This window comes from Giraffa tippelskirchi, chromosome 10 (assembly GCF_054371585.1).
Source record: "Giraffa tippelskirchi isolate mGirTip1 chromosome 10, T2T-mGirTip1v1.2.pri, whole genome shotgun sequence".
NCBI classification, from domain to species: domain Eukaryota; kingdom Metazoa; phylum Chordata; class Mammalia; order Artiodactyla; family Giraffidae; genus Giraffa; species Giraffa tippelskirchi.
In genome coordinates this window covers 63778317-63796247 of record NC_137284.1, presented here as the reverse complement: position 1 = coordinate 63796247, position 17931 = coordinate 63778317, and the positions used below count along the sequence as shown (strand labels likewise).

Here is a 17931-nt window from a genome sequence, read left to right as displayed (position 1 = left end):
ATGCTGATTCTAAACCACACATCTTTTTGTACACACATTATGGCCTGGGCTCCCACTCACACAGTATACATGTCAAAATCAGAAGTGCTGGGGAAGGCATAAGGACATAGTTGCTCCCCGGGCTTCCAGAGTCTGCAGAGCAGACTCAGGTTTCCCTGGAATTTTATCATGGTCACCATAAATCAAGTGTTTGAGAATAAAAAGTTGAAACACATCTTTAATTTTAAAGCTTTCCATATCTTCCTCATCCAGGCCATGTAGGCGATACTTCCTCACCCTCCTTCCCCGAGCACTGCCAGGAAAAGCCAGTGATTTGTAAATTGAAGCTATGTCAGTGAAAGCTTTTATTGCTACTTATTATCCAGGCTGTGTCTGCTTTTAATTTTAATTCTCTGCTGAAAGAACCAGCTTTGCCTTTAAAAATGTTTGCACGTCTTCTACTCTGTGATGAGAAGACAACAGCTAAAAGTAGTGATGTGAAGCCAGACAATGATTAGATTTCTTAAGTTAGCCCCCTCTTCCCCATCCGTAGTGTATTTTAGGTTTGGAGCAAAACCTCTTGTATTCTGTATCGACCTACCTGTCCCTCTTCTCTCCCGACATGTCCCCATTTCCCCCACCATTTTGCAGTTTCAGCTAATAAATCATGTCATTAAGAAATGAATGTTAGGAAAGAAGGTTTTGAAAATGAAGATTTGATCAACTTTTTCACTTATTCTTTAATCAAGAAAATAAGAATAGCACATTTTAAGAGAATGTTAAATACAAGTTGTGTGAAAGTCAAAGCACTGCTCATTTTTTGTTTAAAGCTATCTTTTCCATGGTACAAAAGCACAGCAGATATTTAAGCTCCATATTGAACAATATGATAGGTTTATTTATGTGAAGATAATTAACATACTTGAATTTTTTCCCAGCCTAGGGTTTTTCTTAGCATTCTGTGTTATAGATAAAATGTAGCAGCAACTTAAGTATGTATACAGTACAGGATATTTCTGGTTAAATATTTGTAAGGTGTCTTCAGTTTACAAGCTGTTTCATATTCATTACTTGGTTGGAGCTACACAACAGTTCAGTGAGGGCCTGAATTCTTTGTCCTGTTTCATAGCTAGGACCACTGAGGTGCCATGGGCCTGACTGACTTGCCTACAGCCACATGTATAAGACAGGATTCGACCCAAGTCCTCTTGACTCCACAGTCAATGATGTTGCCACCACCTCTGCCCTGAGTTCTTCCACATCCAAACCCGACAAATGGATCCTTTATAGTTCTTAGTCACCACAGGGGAAAATGTTTCTGTGGTAGAAGAGACCGAACCTCGCATTAAGGTAGCAACCACCTCTTCCAGCACATTCCACATTTTCTGTTCTCATTTTCTCTGACCCCAAGGGCTTATGTTCTGTGTTAGTCTTATGTTCTGTGTTAGGCTTGTAGCATTTCTCCCACTTCATTTTATTCTGTGAGTGCAATTTGCAATGCAAAATGGCTGGTGTCTCCACATCAGTCCTGGGGGCCAGGTGCTTGAACTCTGCTGTGGTATACTTTTTAGAGCCCCCAGGCCTGAACAGACAGGATAAGGCTCAAGGATGGGAGGCTGACATCACAAAGGCCAGCACCTGGCCGAGGATCCTGTGTGTCAGCTTATAGGCTTAAAGCCAGTGCATTGCAAAAAGGTTAATACTCATAAGAGGAAAGTACCAGAGACCTTACAGCAAATAGGCTCAGAAAGATAGGTGGCCTCCTGATCCATTTCCAGTAAAGGACATACTCCTAACCCTGAATTCAGGCCTCTCTGGCTTGGGTTCTTTAAGATTCCTCTGAGAAGTGAGTAGGACATGGAGAATCCTAGGTCCCAACCAAGGATTCTGATTCAGGAGGCAGGAGGTAGAACCCAAGAGTATGATTTTTAATGAGCTTCCAAGGTGATTTACTTGTGTGGATCATACCTTGAGACATATTTTCCCAGCACACCACTGTGGAATAATTGATGCTCCAGTGATGACTGACCCATCAGAAAAAATGATTTTGTTCTGTTTAATAAGACATGCCCAAAGACAGGTGTCAAACGTATAAACATTTCTTATTTTTAAGATTGTTTTTAAAAATAAAGTTGAATTATATGAAAAGGTCACTAAATGAGACCCTCCCCCCCTCAAATTCTACTATATTAAGCATAATTGTATTTTTTGGTATTTATCATACACGTTTTCTTAAACCCTTGAGCCTAGAAATTGGTATATCACAGACACTCAAATACACTTACTTTGCCCATCTTTGATCAATATAACCTCGCTCATTAGATTTCTTCTCCTGTTTCAGCTGAAGTTTCCTTAATGCTCTTCAGGTTGACTCAGGAAACTGACAGAGCTGGGATGGAGCCTCGGGTTAGTTAATATCTCTAGTCGATTACTCAAGAACTTACCACTTTGTGAGCACCTAGCAAACAGCTCTGAGAATTAATTTACACATGACTAAGGATGGAATTTTCCAGGAGCAATCTGGCACTATTACTGTCCCGATATGCATGTTTTTTTAAAATGCCTGTAGCATCATAAATCAATCTTCTCTGTCTGCATCCTTTCTCATTTGTGTGGTTTGACTACTGCCTGTAGTTGGTCCGTTTCTTAAGACCAAATCAGCCTGAGACAGAAAAGTCTCCAGCACTGGGTCATCCACCACCGCCATCATCTTGTTCTGTGGTCTGTTACAGCTAACATCGTTCATGAGCAGTGACGTCCTGCTTTGAGTTACTTCCTGTAGTGAGAAACAGTCGGGGATGGTGTGAAAAAAAAAATTTTCGTTTGTCCCAGAATGACATCCTGTACTTGTAGGGATGCCTGAGAAGCCATGAAATCAAAAATAAAGACTTTCAGGAGCACAGTTCTTTGACATTTCTTGACAGATGTGTGGCCACTCTTAAATAGGACAATGAAAACTTTGAAGTTGAATGTCTTAGTAGAAATGATGTCAAAATTAGGAAATATATTATTGAAAGTTTATCTTGTGGCAGCTCCTATTTTAAGCACTTTACCTGAATAGCCTCATTCAAATTCTCCAGAGGATAGATAACTATGATCCTCTCTTCATGGATGAGGATTTTGAAGCTTAAGAGAGGTTAAGTAACTTTCTTATTGTCCCATAGAATGTGGCAGGGCCAGGTGGGAAGGGGTTGTAAATTTACTCATATGTCACGTGTACACACATCTTACTTTCTAGACCTGCAGTGGCTTCTTTATGAGCATGCATGGTGGGGACTTCAGGACTTGTCAGTTAAATGAGATTAAATATAGCCTCCCTCATTTCATTTTAAATGTTGAATCTGTTTAAAATTCTCTTTCCTACTCGCTCTGGTTGAAATAGACCCTTTTGGGATGCTCTTTCAGAATTCCATTCTCCCTCATCCTGCCCAGGAGGGCACTGGCTGACTGTGTCCTGGAGGGAGAGGGTAGATGGCATCCTTGAAGCTACTCTCTGTCCCCTGGCTCCTTTCTTGTCATTGCTGCAGCATGGCCATTCTGGGCTTGCATGATGTATCCCTAAAACCTGTGGCTGGGTTGATGCCTGGTCTCCTTCCTCCGCCCTGGCAATGTTCAAAGAGCCTTCACCACCTTCCCCTGATGAATCACCTAATGGCAACTCAGACTACGTTAGATTCCAATTTGGCCCTCAACCCAGGGCCACTCCCTGGCAAGCTCACAAACCCGCTCCCTTTGCCACCTTCCTTTTCCTTCTCAGAGAATGTGAGATTCTCTGAATTTCTTCCTCTCCACACCCTGAGAGGGAAATATTTGTTGTTGCTGTTCAGTCATTCAGTTGTGTCCAACTCTTTGTGACCCCATGGACTGCAGCATGCCAGGCTTCTCTGTCCTTCACCATCTCCCTGAGTTTGCTCAAACTCATGTCCAGAGTTGGTGATGCCATCCAACCATCTCATCCTCTGTTGTCCCCTTCTCCTCTTGCCCTCAATCTTTCCCAGCATCAGGATCTTTTCCAATAAGTCAGCTCTTCCCATCAGGTGGCCGAAGTATTGTATTTTCAGCTTTAGCCTCAGTCCTTCCAGTGAATATTCAGGGTTGATTTCTTTTAGGATTGACCGTTTTGATCTCCTTGCTGTCCAAGGGATTCCCAAGAGTTTTCTCCAGCACCATAATTTGAAAGCATCAATTCTTTGGTGCTTAGTCTTCTTTATGGTCCAGCTCTCACATCCGTACATGACTACTGGAAAAACAGTAGCTTTGAGTATATGGAACTTTGTCGGCAAAGTGACATCTCTGCTTTTCAATACACTGTTTAGATTTGTCATAGCTTGTCTTCTGAGGAGCAAGCGTCTTTTTATTTTGGAGTTGCAGTCACCCTCCACAGTGATTTTTGAGCCCAAGAAAATAAAATCTGCCACTGTTTCCATTTTTTCCCCATCTATTTGCCTTGAAGTGATGGGACCGGATGCCAACCCCATGAACACAATGAAAAGGGAAATATTGGGTTTGCCAAAAAGTTCATTCAGATTTTCCTGTGAGAGGGTATGGAGAAACCCAAATGAACTTTTCCCCAACCCAGTACTGGGGAACTGAATTCAGCCCTCTGTTGTCAACTGCATTGCTTTACTGGGGTGCAGCTCATCTTATTTAGATGAGAGACAGGCTTGAGAGACAACCCTCTTGCAAATTCCCAAGCTGGTAGTGGGACAGGCCACGTTCCACCTTTAGTTTTTCCCTCAGTGCTTTCCCTCCGTGGGACAAAGTGGGGCCCCCTGGGTCAGGGCCCACTTCCCTGATTGACTTGCCCAGCCAGAGGGGATGGGCAGGCTTTCTCCCTTTCTCTGTCCCATCATTAACCTCCCCACCCCAACCCCCACCACAAGAAAAGTATGATCAAGTCCGTCTACTAAAATGAGGGAGAAAAATTGTATAGTGCTTTATTGTCTGGTAAAGTGAATTTTAAGCTTATTACTTGCTGCAGACTTCAAAAACCTCATTTGGGCTGTCAGGAGCTAGAGAGTACCACTTCCTCTCTCTCTTTCTCTGGTAACAGTCCACATGAACAGCCTCCCACACATCCCAGGCAGATGTATGCCCTAGGCAGGCCATGGAGAAGGTCAGGTACATGGACAAGCAAATAGAAAAACACACTATTTGCAAAAAAGATCACCTTGAATTTCCTACAACTGGAACATAAGCTATGTAGGCTTTCATCCACTCTACTCACTGACCATGGGCATGAATGAGATTTGTTGTATTTTTTTTTTTGCATTGATAGAAAAATAAATCAGACATGAAACACTTTACTTTAGTCCAAAAGATATCTGCAGTTATAAAAGTAGAAGCCAATGCCATCAGCAGATTTCCTGCAAAGTAACAACAGTGACAAAATAGAATGACAAATCATGAAAGTATAACTGGACATTTGGTAGAAACACCCAATATCACCAGTTTGGAACTCAACCAGTATTCACACCCTGGCTAAATCTTTCTTAAAGTCATAATGTCCAAGAGTCTAAAATGGCACTCAGTAGATATTTGTTTTAGGTCCAATTTCCTGTATCCATGTGTTCTTTCAGCTCCTTTTACGTTATACCTCATCAGTTTCATCTCTCTGATTCTCAACAAAACCCCTTCTGTGTATCTGTCAACCTTCACATGGCAAGTGCAGGCCCCCACGTCCCTGCACTTCATGGCTGTGTCACCCAAACAGGAAGTCTTTTCCTTAACTTCCTCCCTGTCCATTTACAGCCACCGTCTTCCCCAAGCCTCACTTAAAACCCAGAACTTCCAAGAATTCACTTTTTGGTTAATACACTGCTTTGTAATTGTTCTAATGTGCTATTTTGTACTTGTTCTGATGTATTTTTCTTTCCTTCAACTATGCTAACTGCTCTTAAAGACGTTAAGAAGCCTTAATTACCCTCCAGACACGTGCCACTGTGCTTTATTTCAAATGTTTAGCAAATCTTTTTCATTTGACCTGCTTTCATAATTTATTTTTATGTACAGTGTTTGATGGGAGGGTCAGATTGGATTAAAACATTTCTAACCTTATTTCGACTTCATTCCAGTTTTCTAACATTGTTGTTAAAACACTGAATATCTGTTTCAGGTTGCAAGTAAAAGTGTCTGTCTTCTTTATAAAAGAGAAATCCGTAGTTAGGAGGAGCTTTTTTTGAATGTGTATACATGGTTCCCAATCATCCAAACGTGAGGGCTTTGTGAGGAGTGATAAAGGCTTTCTATAATTGAGCTTAAACTATTTGTTCATTTTTTGAGCCATGGCTGTGTGCTCGGTACTAGGTATGCAAGTTGAGCACTTGAGAGTGATGCTTAACACATACTGGGTGCTCACTCTGGGCCAGGCCCCGGGACAAGAAATGTTGCATGCATTACCTCATTAGGCGTCTCAACAATTCTGTGAACCAGCCAGTATTAAATACCCCCACTTTACCTTTTTAGGTTGGATACAGACTAAATCTGTAGTGAGATGTATTTGTGTTCCTCCCCATAAAACATTAAGAGATAAGGAGAATGGGGAGTTCTTTCTCCCTTGGCAAGAACAGCAGAGGGCAGGGCAGAAGGGTGTGTAAAGCAGGGAGGGTTGGGGAGAGGGGGTCAGGGGACAGGCAGTCCGGAGCAGAACTTGTAGACATGGAGCCATAGCCCGTGGCTGTTTGCTTTCTGGTTGCCAGGGAACTGGGCACATGTGAACAATGTCACCTGTGCCCCAACACTTGGCTTTCTCAGCAGCTACTTCTCTGATATAAGGAGGTGTATCAGGTAGACACTGAAAGGACAGAGCAGGGATGCAGAATCCTTTCCCTGAGGAGGTTTCCAGACAGTCGGGAAGAAAGGCAGACACACACGTGATTAACACCAGCGCAGGGAGCTACACCCAGAGTCTCAGAAACAGAGGAGGAATGATTAATTTCTCAGCTATTCACTGTTCTGCTTCTTCTGGTAAATTTCCTCTCTCCTTCCCTCATCCCACTGACTGCTGCCTTTTCATTCTCATGCTGACGAGCAGGGCATTCCTCAAAATCTTCATCAGCTCCTCCTCCGTTCATCATCCTCACATTCTGTAAGCAGCCTCATCAGCTCTCACGACTTCACTTCCACAGTCTCAGGGTGGACTGTAGGATTTCTCTCTCTCTAAGCCTGATTTCTTGCTTAAGATATTTGAGAACTTCTAGGAAACACTAACATCTCTTCACAGGCCACACGAAGTATCCCAGCAGCTCACCGTGACACTGCCCTATCTCCACTCCCAGTCTCCTCCCCAGTCCTCTGTTTTGTGTTTTTACCACTTACCACCTTTGTTGACTGACCCTAGCAATCTTCTGGGCCCCAAACTCAAAACCTGACTCATTCCTTAGCTTCATCTCCTTTGTCCTATCGTATCCTGCTCAGAGTCCCTTCAAAAGCTCCCTTGCAGTGGTCCCTTCCTCTTATTTCTCATTGTGACCACCTGATCTTGACTTTTCATCACCTGGGGCTTTAATGAAAGGTCTCCTAACAGATGTGTCTGTCTGTCTGCCTCTCTCTATCTCTCACACACACCCACATTCACACTCAGAAACACACTTAACCGAAATCATACCTTCTCTGAACAGCAATCTTGTCATGATGTATCTCTGCTTAAGGATCCACCACGTTTGTCTGTTAGCCTCTCAATCCTCTGTGTTCTCCGTGACCATGCCCGCTTTGTCTACCCAATGCTGGCCCACTCTCCTTCAGAGTAAAACTGAAACTCTTCAGGCTGTATTATCAGACCAGGTTGCAGTTCTACGTGGTGATAAAGATCCTGAGGAAATTAGCTATCCATGTAGGAAGAGTCCTAAGGGAACTGAGAAGCCTGCCCCTTTTCTATAGATTTTATAGCAGTAAGAGGTAGCCAGGACTTCCCTGATGGCTCAGTGATAAAGAATCTGTCTGTAATGCAGGAGACCTGGGTTCAAACCCTGGGTTGGGAAGATCCCCTGGAGAAGGGAACAGCCACCCACCTCAGTATCCTTGCCTGGAGAATTCCGTGGACAGAGGAGCCTGGTGGGCTACAGTCCATGGGGTCATAAAGAGTCACCCATGACTGAGCGACTAGTATACACACACACACACACACACACACACACACACACACACACACACACACACACACACACACACACACACACACACACACACACACACACACACACACACACACACACACACACGTTTTAGATATGGGTGCCTAGTGGATGATCTTATTGTATCCCCTTTAGACCTTAGTGTGTATCTGTCCACACAATAGTTGCCTTTTTCTAGTGACAAGGTCTGGCAAGCTTTTAGTATTTAAGCCTTACCTGGCTGCATTGTTTCCGCTTAATAATGAGATATGCATGTTTCGTCTGGATCAGGCTCAATATACCCTGTGAGGAGCTTGAGTTAGATTTGTGACTCTAGTTGGTACCCTTTACTGTATTTTTTTTTTTGAAACCTCTGCTTCAATCAGAAATCTTGTTCTTTTTCATGTTTTCTGTCAAGCATTTTTATATGCCTGTTTTTGCATTAGTTGAGAACCCTTTGTGGCTTAGAGAATAATTCCTGTTCTGAGAGCATTTGACAGCATTGCTGTTACTCATTGTCTTCCTGTGAGTCAGGCCAGCAAGCCCCACCTTGTCCTTTCACATTGTATGTTGTCCCCTCGCTAGGGGCAGAGTTCTTCCTTGAAATACTGGTCAGAATTCTGGTATCATTACCCTAATCTAGAAGGAGACACCCAGAGGGACAGGCTGCCCATGCTATGAAGAACAGGACCTACAAAATTAATGGGAATGTCAATCAAGGAAGGAATCAGGTTTTTAAAAGGCGATGTTTTTAGATCCATTTCAGCATGAGTGCCTCGATATTTCCCTTCTCTGTGGTAATTTTTGTGTATTTTACCATTTTACTCTGATTGTGGAGCATAAAGTCACATTTGCAAAGGAAGCACTCACTTCAAAGATAAATCAACTGACCATATGTCAGCAGAAAACTCTAGGCATACTTTCCATTCTTTGATCTTCCTTCAGTGACTTCACTGGCCAATTACTGAGTATGCCTGTTGTGTTGGAACAGTTGTGCAGTGTAGATGGGGAGATAAGACATTTACTCATGAGACAGAAAAAATATGTGTGCCGGCTTGGTGTTCAGAGGAGCAGCAGAGCCCACACGTGGCATTTCCCTAGGTTCCTAACTTCCTGGGGACATGAAGTTCCATCTAAATTGGGAGAACGTGCCACTTTATCCTGAACTAAATGTATTTCCATCACAATTAAAATTCATAAGCCAGATGAGAGAAGGATCTCTAATAATAACTACTCACACTCTGAGGATTCCATTTTCTTCATCTTCCACTTTTTTTAGTCACTGCTCATGTGCTGAGAGAAAGACATTGCAAAGAGGGAGGCAGAGACTCCAGAGGTTGTTTTACTCGTGGTCACCTTGGAGAGCCTGACACAACCAGACACAGACCCGCCTTCCTGCTGACTCCAGACGCAGTGCCCCTTACAAGCTGAGCTTGATTTAGGAGAGAGCTGGTTTCAAGACCAGTCATCCCAGCCAACCTTTCTGCTGGGAGATGCAGGAAAGAAGCTTGATGCTACTGCTGGATACTAAGGCTCTGGTTATTTTTATTAAAGGTAACAATAGCAAAAAAAAGCATTATGATGACTACCTCATATTAAGAAGGAAACAGCTACCCACTCTAGTATTCTTTCCTAGAGAATTCCATGGACAGAGGAACCTGGCAGGCTACATACAGGTGGCACTAGTGGTAAAGAACCTGCCTGCCAATGCAGGAGACATAAGAGATGTGGATTCTATCCCTGAGTCAGGAAGATCCCCTAGAGGAGGAAATGGCAACACACTCCTCTGGAGAATCCCCACCATGGACAGAGAAGCCTGGTGGACTACAGTCCATAGGGTCGCAAAGAGTCGGATACAACTGAAGCAACTTAGCACACACACACTCATGTGGGAAAGCTAGAGGTACTGCCAGGTTTTGGAGAGATGGTGTGTATGTGCAAGAGAGAGAGCAAGAGAGCACATGCACAACACACAGATGCTCAAAACCAGCATCGTCTCTGCTTCTAAGTTTATTCCTGCCTGTCTTTACATTACTAAACCTCAGCTGGAAGCAAAGGGCTAGGCCAGCACTGAATTTCTGCAGGACACTTTAATTCGGCAGCTCTCATCACAGGTCAGCACCTCTGTATTCCATGGCACTTGGCAGCTTTCTGCATCTCCTCCATTGCTGTCAAATAATCCTGGGGTCACTCTGCTGTGGAGGTTTTCATTTTCCTCTTGGAGTAACTCATTCTCCAAACAGGTGTCTGTTTCTTCCCGTTTGAACACACTGGTATGAGGCAACTTTGAGGGCACACAGCTTACTAAGGAGACAGCCGTTTAAAGAGAAACGAATCATAGATTTATGTCAGTGATAGGTATAAACGTGTAGATATCACCATGTAGCATTCCCCCAAGGCATTTCTTGACTGGCCATCTCATGACTTGGTACAATTTTATGTAAACTGGACAAGCTGGCTTACCTTACTCTTCACAAGCTTACATTAATACCATCATTCAATCCATTATAAAGAAAGAAGAGGAGGAATACTTCAATTAACAAGTGCCATTAGGTGTTAGCATTCAACAACTCTTTTGAGCCCCTAGTCTCTCCACAACCCTGGGGACTCAGTGCCAAGCCACACAGGCATGATCCCTGCCCTCAGGGTGGAACTAATAGGTAGGTTGTTGTCATGTCTGACCAAACACGCAAAGTCACGTCCAACTCTTTTGTGACCCTGTGGACTGTAGCCCACTAGGCTCCTCTGTCCTTGTGATTCTCTAGACAAGAATACTGGAGTGGGTTGCAATTTCCTTTTCCAGGGGATCTTTCTGACCCAGGGATCGAACCCTTGTCTCTTACATCTTCTGCATTGGCAGGGTGTTCTTCACCACTGGCGCCACCTGGGAAGCCCATATGGAGGAATACAGAATTTAAAGTTGTGCCATACTCTTTGGAAGCATGGACAGTGTGTTATGAGAGTACATGCCTGAGACCTCATTTAGTTGGGAGAATGTAAGCAGACTTCTCTGCATGGAGTCACTAATGTTAGCTAAGAGTTTGAGGATCCTTTGGTGCCAGCCAGGAGAAGTTTCAAGAGTGAATTCTATCGACATCATAGCATATGCGAATTCCTGAGGTGGAAAAGGGTTGGAAGAAAGAGGTCGTGTTGTTAGAGCATAGTCAGAGAAGGGTGGAATGGGTAAGGACCTTGGATTTAAGCTCAGTACACTGATAAGCCAGTGGAGGACTGTAAGCAAGAGAATGAAATGGTCAGTTTTGTGTTTTTAAATGGTTATTCTGCTTCGTTTTTGAAAGTATTCTGAGAAATGGATGAGGGAGGGAGTGGAGGGCATCAATGGACTGAGGGAGAAAATGGACATAGAGTTAAGGTGGCCCATGGTGGTGGCTTGGACAAGAGTACCAGTATCAGTGTGGAAGAAAGTGGAGGCATTTGAGACCTGCTTTGGGGTTAGCTTCCCTTGTGGCTCAGCTGGTAAAGAATCGGCCTCCAATGCAGGAGACGTGGGTTCAATCCCTGGGTTGGGAAGACCCCCTGGAGAAGGGAAAGGCTATCCACTCCAGTATTCTGGCCTGGAGGATTCCATGGACTGTATAGTCCATGGGGTTGCAAAGAGTCAGACATGATTGAGCAGCTTTCACTTCACTTTTGGAGTTAACGTGGACAAAATTGGAGGAAGACTTGCTTATAGGGATAGAAGAGTCAAGGATGGGCTCTCAGTCTCTGCCATGGTAGGGAGAGATCACCTTTACTGAGCCATGGAAAACACGATGAGAGACACTTTGGGGGCATAAGAAAATAATTCATGTAGGAGATGAATGTGAGATAATCCCAATGGAATTGTATGTTTTGTTGTGGATCTCTAAGAAGTGCTCACATTGAGGAATTGTTGGTATCTGTGATTGATATGCATGAAAAAAAATGAGACCCTTAGTAATAGGTTTGGGAAAAGAAGAGACAAGGAGATTGGAATTTCAGCACCTAATGGTCAGGTAGAGGAGAATCCAGAGTAAAGAAAATGCAAGATTATTTGGTGTCATGGCAACCAAAAAATGGAAGTATTTCAAAGGAAGAATCTGCCAACTGTGAACGTCCCCACTGTTAGGTCACATGTGATGAAGAATAAAAAGTGTTCCTGGATTAAGCATCAGACAAGTGTGTTTTGTAGAATTGTCAAGGAAGAAAGAATGAGGAAATATGAGGAAGAGGAAATATGGGTATAGGAACTAATCTTTTGAGAAGCTTGGAGGGAAAGTAGAGTGTGGATGAAGGACAGAAGTCTGAGCGATAGTCTGATAGGAGAAAAGCCTGTTTGCAGATGAGAAATGGGAGGGAGGTGGCATGCAAAGTTGAAGATACAGAAGAGAGAGGAGTATCTTGGAAGACTAGAAGGATTGAAATACAGAGTTCACACAAAGGGACTGGTCTTGAAAGGAAGACGAAAGACAGATAGGATGGGTGTAAATTATGTAAAGATTGTGGATATGACAGTAAGATAATTAGAGAGTTCCCATATGATGACAGGCTTCCCTGGTGGCTCAGCTGGTAAAGAATCTGCCTGCAATGCGGGAGACCTGGGTGTGATCCCTGGGTTGAGAAGATCCCCTGGAGAAGGGAAAGGCTACCCACTCCAGTATTCTGGCCTGGAGAATTCCATGGACTATAGAGTTCGTGGGGTTGCAAAGAGTCGGACACAACTGAGCGACTTTCACTTTCACTTTCATATGATACTATGGGGCTTCCCAGGTGACTCAGTAGTAAAAGAATCCGCCTGCCAACGCAGGAGACTTAAGAGATGCAGGTTCGATCTCTGGGTCAGGAAGATACCCTAGAGGAGGAAACGGCAACCCACTCCAGTATTCTTGTCTAGAGAATCCCGTGGACCAGAGGGTCTTGGTGGGCTACAGTCCATTGGATCCCTAAGAATCGGATACTCCTTAGCGACTGAACATATGATGGCTCCAGTTTTCTGAAAGTATCGGATATAGATATCCCCTGAGAATGAAGGGAAGAAGAAGAGTGGGTTTAAGAAGACAGGTGAAGGCATGACGTATTTGACTAAAAAACATTTAGAGGCATGAGTGCCTGATTGAGGCTAGTCATCAGGGCCACAATGTACAGCTGTGTAGGCATTGCACAAGGTTGCCGTACCTCAGAGGGGCACTATTCATACCTCATAAACATCACAGATTTATATATTTGTCATGACAAGTTTCTGATAGATGGCAGTAAAGTACCTTGTTCTTGCAAAATCAAGACATCACCACAGATTTCTGACAGAGGAGTAAAGTGTCTTGAGGAAGGGAGGTCGTATTCTAATTCACACACAAGCACTGTTTGGGATGCTTGTATTGTTACTCATGCAGTTAGAAGATAATACTAGTCTGCCCCAATGGTGGATTTTTCTTCAGCACACAAGTTGCCGCAGGCACAGACACGAGAAGGTAGGAGATGGGTCCCATCCATAGCTGGAGTTTTCTAGGAAGTTACGATCTGAGTAGAAACAAGGACTGCCAAAAGAGCCAAACAGCATTTGACATGAGGCCCATACAATCCAAGCTAGATATAGAGGAAAGTGAGGACAGAAGTCAGTGGATCTGAAGCATCTGTGAGAATGCAGGCCTGGCTATCAGCTGTTATACTGGGAGCTCCTGAGAAAGTAAGTCTCAAGGATGGGAAGCTATGACCAAAGAGTCTGATATTTGGTGATTCAGGAGGTAAGAAGTTTCTGGTGATGTTAGGGTCGGCATGGAGCAGAGGTGAGTGCATTATTGATAGACTTAGTCTTTACTCAGTGGGATAATGAGTTTCCCTGGTGACTCAGCAGTAAAGAATCTGCCTGCAATGCAGGAGATGTGCAGAAGACACGGGTCCCATCCCTGGGTCAGGAAGATCCCCTGGAGAAGGAAATGGCAACCCTCTCCAGTTTTCTTGCCGGAAAATTCCATGGACAGAGGAGCCTGGTGGGCTATAGTCCATGGGGTTGCAAAGAGTCTGACACAACTGGAGCAACTGAACACACACCACACACAGTGGGATAGTAAGGAAACTTTTTTTTTTAACCTTTAATTGTCAATGTGCTCAAAAATCTAAAACACAAATCATATCCCAATAACTAAAGAGTTTGATTATCTCAACTTTCTACATTTGAGCTCCAAAACATGAAAATAGAAATTAAATTGAAAGCATGATTAATGTTTAAAATACAGTTTTATGTATGTGTGCTTTCTTAGATGTTGCTTAGCTATATCTTAGAAATTACTAAGAGGATTTTAATTGTTTTACTCTTTAATCTGAAAAATGTTTTAGCTGTTATTTAAGGTAAAACAATTTAAACACCTGTTTTTTAAGATTCTGTGCATTAGAGACATTGACGAATACTTCAATGATTTATGATTTGTATGATTTATGAACATTTATGATTTATTCTAGAAATTTTGCAGGTAAATCCTCATAGTGTTATTACCTGTGTTATTTCAGAATTGTGTCTTGGAATAAGCCCAGTGTTTTTGATGTTTTCTGGTAAGCAGAGGTAGAGATAGTGTGCCTTTGTTGATATCTGGTGACATATTGGTAAGACTTGTTTTAAAAATAAGTGCTCTCTGTGTGTGTGTGTGTGTGTGTGTGTGTGTTACTGCTGAAGGGTAGAAAAGAGTAGAATTGAGGCTCAAAAAATTTACTTTTGAAAATAGGCTAGCACAATGGAAAGCTATTTAGGTGTGATAAAGTATTAATTATAATAAATGCAAAAGTAGTAAAAATGTAGAGTTAGGAAAATACTTGAATAAAGGCCACTTGAGGGATAAAATTGTGGCTTAGACGTAAACATTTAGGGTACATGTAAGCTGAAGTCTGGGAAGTGCATAAAAATTTCTTGTATTCAAGAGAGATGAGAACAATAACTTTCAATATGCCTTATGACTGTGTCTGGGATACAAGGATATCTTGTTTCTCCCTCACAGCCATGTTTCCCTGATTGGATATTTGGATGCTGTTCCAGTTACTATGGCTGAGTAAATTACTCTGAAACTTACTAGAATAAAACAGCCATTTATCATACTCACAGATTATGTGGGTCAGGAATTCAGACAGGGGACAGAAATGACCCTGGTGACTTCCAAGGCAAAGGACAGTGCAGCTTGGGACTGGCTCTTTCTCTCAGGACGCTTGCCCTTGGAACCCAGCCGGCAACCAGCATCAGGCCTGAGACAGGTGGGCAGTTTGGGCTTCCTCACAGCTTGGTAGCCTCCCCAGATAAAGAGCCAGCTGGAAGCTTTATCGCCTTTTGCCTTAGAAGTCACGCAGAGTCATTTCTGCCTTCCATTCATTGTCAGTTAGTTACAGAGCCTTTTCCACATCTGACTGGAAATAGTACTGTGGCCGTTTTTGCAAAAGATACTCTGCCATATACACTTACCTGTTCCTTTAAGCATTATTCAAAGGTGTCTTCTTGAGAGCCAGTGACACAGTCATTTAAAATACATATTATTTCTTGGGCTTGTGGTTACCAAAATGCTCTGAAAAATTAGAGAGCGCCAAATACAAACAGTGCCAACCCTCCCAGAACACCTAAAGAACAGTTTTCTCTCCTGACTATTCTAAACCTTCATAACCCTCCTCAGCTTATGACCAGGCCCCCTCCTTCAGTGAGGACTAATGGCTTTCTTACCGTGCCCTTCTCATCAAAACTCAAAACCACAAGAACAAACACTTTTTCACCTCATTGTAATTCAGCCCAGCTAGCTTCCCTGCTGGCTCAGCAGTAAAGAACCCACCTGCCAATGCAGGAGACATGAGTTTGATCCCTAGGTCAAGAAGATCCCCTGGAGGAGAAAATGACAACCCACTCCAGTATTCTTGCCTGGGAAATCCCAGGGACAGAGGAACCTGATGGACTGCAGTCCATGGGCTCGCAAAAGAATCAGACGGTGAGGTGACTAAACAAAAGAACTCTCCTGAAATCTCATGACTTCCCCATGTTCAAAACCTATCAACAATTTGCAGGCTTTATCTTAAGGAATCTCTTCTCTACAGTATTTTATAATGTTGACCACTCCTTCCTGCTTTAAACTCTATGACCTTGACTCTCTGAAATTCTACACCCTAGTCTTCCTCCTCTCTTTGCTCCTTTTCATTGCTGTCTGCTTCTTTGCCCATCGTGTTAATGTTTGGCCGTTCCCAGGATCCCATCTTTGGCTAAATGTCAGTTTGTGTTCTTGATTCAACTACAGTTGATTCCAAAATCTTTATCTCCTATCTAGTCCTCTCTCTCAAACCCTTCCTAATATGCCTAACTACCAGTTGAGCATCTCTACTTTTCATGAGGAGGTGGGCCAGAACCTAAATACAGGTCATCTGAAACTAATTTCATCTCCTTGTTTGCCTGTCTCACTACTCCATCACCTTATTCATTACAACTCACTTCTTTATTCTCACTGAGGTCAAAAACTAAGGGATATCTGAATGCCTTATTTTTTTGGTACCTTCTGTTGTATCTAACAGGTCACCAGATTTGTAGATTTGACCTTCTAAATATTCTTTAGATCTGTATTTTCTGTAAGCCTGCCATCTCGGCTCTCCTGGGCTACTAAGCTCTACCCCGCCTCCCTGCTTCACGTCTGCCTTCCACAGTACCCAGTGTGATCGAAACAAAACCCAAATCCAACCACATCACGTCTCTGCTCAGTGGCTGCTGAGGCCACAGGATCAAGTTCAAGCTCCTCAACATCCCACAGAACCCACTGTGGCTTCGCTCCTGTCCAAATCTAGGGCCTTACCTCACACCATTTCCAGCCTCATTCTTTGTACTGCAAAAACATGACGACGCTTAGTTTCCTCCAAACAACCAGCTGTTTCTTACACTCATCCCTTTGCTTATGTTGTCTCCTCTGCCAGGAGAGAAACTGAGGTCAATACCAATTCAGCAAGTAGGCGGTTGATAACCACGCTGCCTCAACCTTGAGAAAGAGAACAGAAGTACGCAAGGAAAGCAGGGCGTGTGGGGTAGCACAGTGTGCAAGGCAGGATGGGTGGATGTTTGTGACAATGGGTGACATTTGCTCAAACCACATTTTCTGCCATAGGCCATTAGCTTGTATTCTACTTCCATATTCTGGCTTGTGGTAGACCACAGTCAGTATTGTTTGTCACATATATAACTTACGGAAACTTTATAGTTTTCAAAAGAAAATTCATAGAAATATTTGGTTCCAGAATATACAAAATATTCTGCTGACAAAGTTATCTCTTTGGGCAAACACTTTTGATTGATTCCCTAACTTCCATTGCAACCCAGATGGTTAGTCTTAAGACAGTAGTTCTCCAAGTGTGGTCCACAAACAGCTGTATCAGTATCACACAGGACCTGTTAGAAATGCAAATTCTTGAGTGTCCCCATCAGACCTATTGAATCAGAAGTTCTGGGGGTGGGACCCAGCAACCTGTGTGTTAATAAGCTCCTCCAGGTGATTCTGATGTATGCACAAGCTTGGAAACCACTGGTCTGAGACAGTCTTGATAATTTCATTCTCTCTGACACTAACTGGTTCAAGAATTTGTAGGTTACCCAATTCTGACTAGTGAGAGAAAGTTGATCAGGTTGGTGAAGAGCCTTCTGTGAAAAATGTCCTTGTTCCTAAGAAGTGAAGTGAAGTGAAGTGAAGTCACTCAGTCATGTCCAACTCTTTGCGACCCCATGGACTATATGTAAGCTACCACGCTCCTCTGTCCATGGGATTTTCCAGGCAAGAGTACTGGAGTGGGTTGCCATTTCCTTCTCAGAGGATCTTCCCAACCCAGGGATCGAACCCAGGTCTCCCACATTGTAGGCAGACACTTT

General features: G+C 43.2%; 1 protein-coding gene and 1 long non-coding RNA gene across 51 annotated transcripts in view; one reads left to right on the top strand and one right to left on the bottom strand.

The window, feature by feature from the left end:
- ICA1 (islet cell autoantigen 1) overlaps positions 1–17931 on the top strand; it is a 170190-nt gene that overhangs the window by 53557 nt on the left and 98702 nt on the right. The window lies entirely within an intron of this gene.
- LOC145522721 (uncharacterized) lies at positions 9616–17073 on the bottom strand. The gene is made up of 3 exons (XR_014066138.1): positions 16871–17073; positions 15511–15610; positions 9616–10394 (listed from the first exon to the last, which is right to left on the bottom strand). It is a non-coding gene; the product is annotated as an uncharacterized LOC145522721 (long non-coding RNA).